The following is a 6,000-nucleotide window of genomic DNA, read 5'->3' as shown; positions in this document are numbered from 1 at the left end:
GTCTCAGTTGGTCTTTGTTTTATCCAAGACATCACAACTACCAATCTCAAATGTGCATGAGTAAGAAAACTTTTCTACTCCACATTTTATGATGTGTTATAAACCTACTTAGAATATGCCACTCATAACTCTAAGACCCGATTTTGGAACGAAGTATGACTCATCCTTTTGATTTTAACCATTTTAACAATTCTCGATTCCTCTTCTTAGCCATACAAATGCACTAAGATGTCCTTAGAGGATCAATTGTGATATGGTTTTCATAATCATTAAGATGATCATAAAACACGATAATCAAGTACTCTCCTTTCCTTTTAGATTGGATAAACTTTTATCTTTCTGCCTAATTGATTCTTCTTATTCGTTCTGCTATACATTGAAAATTTTTCAATGATTTAGAATTACACTAAATCTTGTAAGCATAACCATATTTACTAAACTTTTAGTAAATCATGACGAATAGTCTTATCGTTCTTTGTGGTGGACTTTGACCAGTACATAGCAATGTGTACTATGTCCCCTAGTCCTTGACTTGACTCACATATACATGTGAACAAGGAATTAGTCTTAATTTCAAGTTGCATGATTCCAAGTTTCTGTCCAACTAAAACTTTGGTGATGAGAATCTTTCCTTATTTGGTAAATTTAGACATTACCACAAATGAAAGAATCAAATCCATATTGCTAAAATAGAAACATACAAACATCAATTTTCACAAATGCCATTGCAAGGAAATATAAAATAAGATAAAATCAAAATTTTTCTTTATTTATAAAATGCGGAAAACTTGTCCTTACAACGCAAGTACATATGAAAACTATGTTTCTAAATATTCTTAAGAAATCTATCATAACTCTTAAGCAACAGCTCAAAATTCTGATCATCGAATTCTGCGATCGAAATCCATCTCTTTGTGATCAGACTCAGCCTGATCTTTCTTTAAGCTTCCTTTCTCTTCTTCGATCCTACAAAACATAAAAATGTGATCTCATCACATCATGTATTAAGAATCTTTAAATAGGAACTTAATAGAGTTAGATAGTGGACTTACCTGAAGCAGAGTCAAACACTTTGACTTTACCATCCTTGTGATCCTTCAGATAGATACGATTGCTTCGCATCCAATGCCCCTTCTCTTGGCAGTAGTAACAAACAGACTCTTTTGGAATGGCACACGGGACAATCTCAGACTTAGTCTTTCTTCTTACCATTTGGTCTAATGGTTTGACCATGGCCGATCCCTTTCCATTGGGAAAAAAAGAATTTTCTGGACTTCCATTGTTTCCATTGTCAATGTCCATGGAAGTTTGGGAAATAGATATTCCAATCAAATTTGCAATACCAGTGCGCCAAATCATTTCTGATTCAACAACAATTAGCAAATAGGTAAGATCGCTGAGGGTCACGTCATGGTCATTCATATAGTAATCTTTAATGAACTCACTATATGACTTAGGAAGGGATTGAAGAACCAAGTCAACAACCAACTTCCTCGATACAATGATTCCTAACATTCCCAGCCTGTCAATGTGTGACTTCATCTCCAAGACATGTGCCCACACAGACCTTCCATCTTGGTGTTTGCTTGCCAATAGGGTTTGAGTGACCTTGAACTTTTCAAGTCGACGAACATGTGGGTCAGGGAGAATAATTGGAGGAGGTGGAGGAAGTGAATTATGATTTCTAGGAACATCATCTTCATGAGGAAAGCTTTTTCCAAAAGATTCAGGAAGACCATAGTTGTCTGAACTAGACATCTACAAGGGAGAAACTCAAGTTAGTTGATTTAAGTCCTTAATATAACACTCAAATGAAATATTAAGGCTAGGACCCAACACAATAATTTACAATTCGGAAGAGGGATGTCGTAATCCAATTGCAAACTATTTGTTGGTAGGTAAATGACGACTTACGAATTTCACCACGAAAACGAAATTTTAAACGAATTAAGTTTTAAATGAAACTCCTAGATCTTTTGAGATTCATTAAAATTTTCAATGGCATGTTTAATCTCGATTATGCCCTTCAAGTTTGTGACTGGGATACCGAGGATCACAAACAAGGTGTGAATAACCATGCAAATTAGCTTGGTACTCTCGATGTCATTGATCACCTAATCAATGTGCCGGTTAACCACACACGATCCATTGATCAATGATAATTTATGAAAAACCCATTGCCATCCTTCATTAGTGCACATTAGTGTGCCGGTTAACCACACACGCTCCACTAACTGACCAATAAGGTGCAATGTGCAATTTCATGGGTTAGCATCAAATTCACATTTTCCTAAAGTAAATAAGATTGGGAATTTATAAAAGGTTTAGTTACTTTATATTTCATTATACTTTTAATGAGGATTTAAATGTCCTATCAAATCCGTTCGGCTAACGACCCTCCACTGGTCAAGAGTGCGGTGGGTAAGAATGGATACCCAATGGGGGTCGTTTTACATGTCGCTTCCTTAAACAACCCTTATAGACCAGCTTCGTGAATGAGGCCTACTAATGGTAAGACTGACTTTTAACTTATACACACACACACACACACATATATATATATATATATATATATATATATATATATATATATGTTAGAGTTTTAATGTTATATAGTATAAGAGTGTATTTTATACATTTAAAATACTAGGTGGTTTAATCTATAAATTATACTCTTAATTTAATTAATCTTAAACCATGTGATTATGGATTTAATAATACTCTCTTAATTAAACATTTAATTAACTTAATAAAATCCATAAGAGTGTAATTGAACTATTCAAAACATCAAGGTTCTAAATATAAAAATTTAAAATTAAAAACTATTTAATTAATTTTTAAGTTATGAACACAAGAGTTGCACCTTTTGAAACCTTTCAATTACTAGAGTTAATGTTTCATAAAAGAGACTTTTTAAGTTCCAAAACTTTTAGATTCCAAACTTGATGACAAGTTTTATAACTCCTTAAAAACTTTTTTAATTCCATAACTTGAAGACAAGTTTTGTAACCCTTCAAAAACCTTTTTGATCAAACTTTAAACTAATAAAATAATCATATTATTTATCTTTTACCAATTTGACCTAATGCAACTCTTGTAGCAAGATAATTTCAAATCAAAACTTAAAAATAATTAGCGTTATCATATAAACTAGTAACTATCTTAAAATTTGACAATTTATCTTTTAATTGGATGAGGAAAGTCACTACCATATAAAAAAAACAGATTTTATGATACAAAATAGTTTGTGGTAATGATCCTAATCCAATTCTGGCCAAAAAACCCAAAAATCTGCCAACAGATTGTCCAACTCATCGAGCCAAGCAATGGACTCATCGAGTTCATCATGAGCTCGTCGAGTTCCATAGTGGACTCGTCGAGTTCATGCTGGCAGAAGGCAGATTTCCATTTTCTTCAGCTTTGAATAATTAACCAATGCATCTATATAACAGAAAACAACCATTGGCTCTCATACTACTGTTGGGTTTTATGTACTATAACACTCCTATGGTGCACATACAAACTTAATGCTTTGGATCTAAGTTTTCTCTAGTTATACATGCAACAAAATTATCCAAAAGCATGAAAATTATAACTTGCATACAACATAGATATTTGAAACATAAACTAGTTAGATAATTACCTCTTGTTGTAGCTTGTAGAATTTGGCCTTTCAAGAGCTTAGCATCTCAAGTATGATTCCTCAAATGGTTCACAAAACACCATAAGCAAATGGAGGATAATGAGAGAGAGGCTAGGAGCACACCAAATCAGCTAGGGTTCTACTTGGAACTCTTGGGGTGCCAATTTTGGAGCTAATGATTACATTTATAGTGTGGAATTCCTAGAGTTTCAACTTGTAAACCCTAATCCACTTCCTTGGGCCGTTAATCCAATAATCCATATGATAAGCCCTTTGGACTAAATCTTCATGGACTCCACAAAGATTTAGTCCACGTAATCAACATGGATCATTAGCCCAAACTATAAGTATCACTGATTTACTTAATCAGTCCCTGTTAATTTAATTAGTCTCTTTTGATCACTAAATTAATTCCAAATTAATTCTTGATCAATACTAATTAAATAATATGATTTCTCAATTAATATATTATACTTATAATATATTAATAAATCACAAATAACATCTTTCTCAAATATCCTTCCTATCAAATTGCTTTGGTGAATGCAACCCAGAATGGACCATGCTACTATCGGGTCAAGTACATACCAATTATAGTTATGGGCTTAGACTCCTAATCCAACAACATCTCGTCCCCAATTGAATCAGATTTTGTTGTGGAAATTCGCTACTACAAACAAATCAGGGTAATACTCCCTCATCTCCTCCTCGGGTTCCCATGTCCATTCAGAACCCTTTCAGTGCTACCATTGCACCTTAACCAAACCCACCACCTTGTTGCACAAGGCTTCATCTTCCTGTCTAGGATAGAAATCAATCGCTCCACATAGGTCAGACGCTCCTCAATCTGAATATCATCCAAAGGTACCATTACATAATAATCACCTTAATACCTCCAAACATTGGAAACATAAATTATTTGTGGATCTGACTAAGCTCCACAGGTAGATCCAACCAATAAGAAACCTTGCACAATCGAAAAAATAACTTTGAATGGATCGTTGTCTCTTGTTCCCAACTTGCCCCGCTTCCATAACCGTATATCACCTTTCCAAAGAGACACCTTCGGAAGCACGTAATCCTCAACCTAGAATTAAAGATCAGAACGATGCCGATCAACACAACTCTTCTTTCTACTCTATGCAGTCTTCAACTTACCACACACCTGTTGGATCAACTATGTAGTATTGAGTACTACCTCAGTGCTCCCCATCACTCGTTGGCCTACCTCAGCCCAACAAATTGGGGTCTGACACTTTATCCCATAGAGCATCTCGAAGGGAAGCCTGTGAATACTGGCATGATAACTGTTGTTGTACGAAAAATTTGCCAAAGGAAGGTAGGTATCCCAACAAATCCAGCCATAAACACCTCCTTGGCCATGAGCTCTTCCCTTCATATGAGATATTCCTTCAGGTTTCACCTTTTTCCCACACTTCCATCTCAAGAGCTCGATTTTCTCTCAAGTATCATCAAGAACTTTCATCTTGATCTTCAATCTTGTAAGTAATCTTTCCATTTTCAAGTTGATATCCTTCTATATCTAGTGAAGATTCATGTTTTCATCCATGAAATACCTCTTTTTGGGTAGATCTTCAAGTTTCTCCACTTTCACCAAGAATACCAAGAACACCTACTTGTTCTTGGACCGTGAACCCCCTCCCAAGCTTCAAAAACGTGAGTATATCTTCTATCTCATAGTTAGACTTGTTAGAATCTTGGTTCTAGCCTTATATCATCATAAAATTCATGAGCATCAAGAGTTTACGACCGTAAACCCTTGCATGGCCGTAAACTCTTGTGTTGGTGGATGTTTTGGCCCTTAAACTCCCTTATATTCGAGTCTAGAATCGAAAGCACTTGTTTAATGCTTGATAGGACCATAAAACACCTCATTTGCAAGTCCTCCCATGAGTGTACGGCCGTAAACCCCTTGACCGTACACTCTAGGACCGCATACTCCCTTAGGCCGTAAACTCCATTGTGTGGCTGTAAACCCCTTAGATGCAATCCTTTGTGATTAAAACACTTCATCGCCTATGCCTCACGGCAGCTAAAGACACACGAAGTCAACTACACCACTCATGATCTTGAGTTAGGAGCAGTGGTATTTGCTCTAAAGATCTAGAGACAATACCTATACGGTACGAAAAGCACTATATTTACAGACCACAAGAGCCTTCAACATATATTCGACCAGAAGGAGCTCAACATGAGACAACGACGGTGGGTCGAGCTACTTAGTGACTACGAATGCGAAATTCGTTATCATCCCGGAAAAGCCAACGTAGTAGCTGACGCCCTAAGTCGGAAAGAATACTCTGGTCGTAGAGTCAAATCATTGACTATGACTATCC

This window comes from Lactuca virosa, chromosome 6 (assembly GCF_052849685.1).
Source record: "Lactuca virosa cultivar CGN04683 chromosome 6, Lactuca_virosa_CGN04683_v6, whole genome shotgun sequence".
Lineage (NCBI taxonomy): Eukaryota > Viridiplantae > Streptophyta > Magnoliopsida > Asterales > Asteraceae > Lactuca > Lactuca virosa.
The sequence above is the reverse complement of the archived record's forward strand: the minus strand, read 5'-3'. Positions refer to the sequence as shown.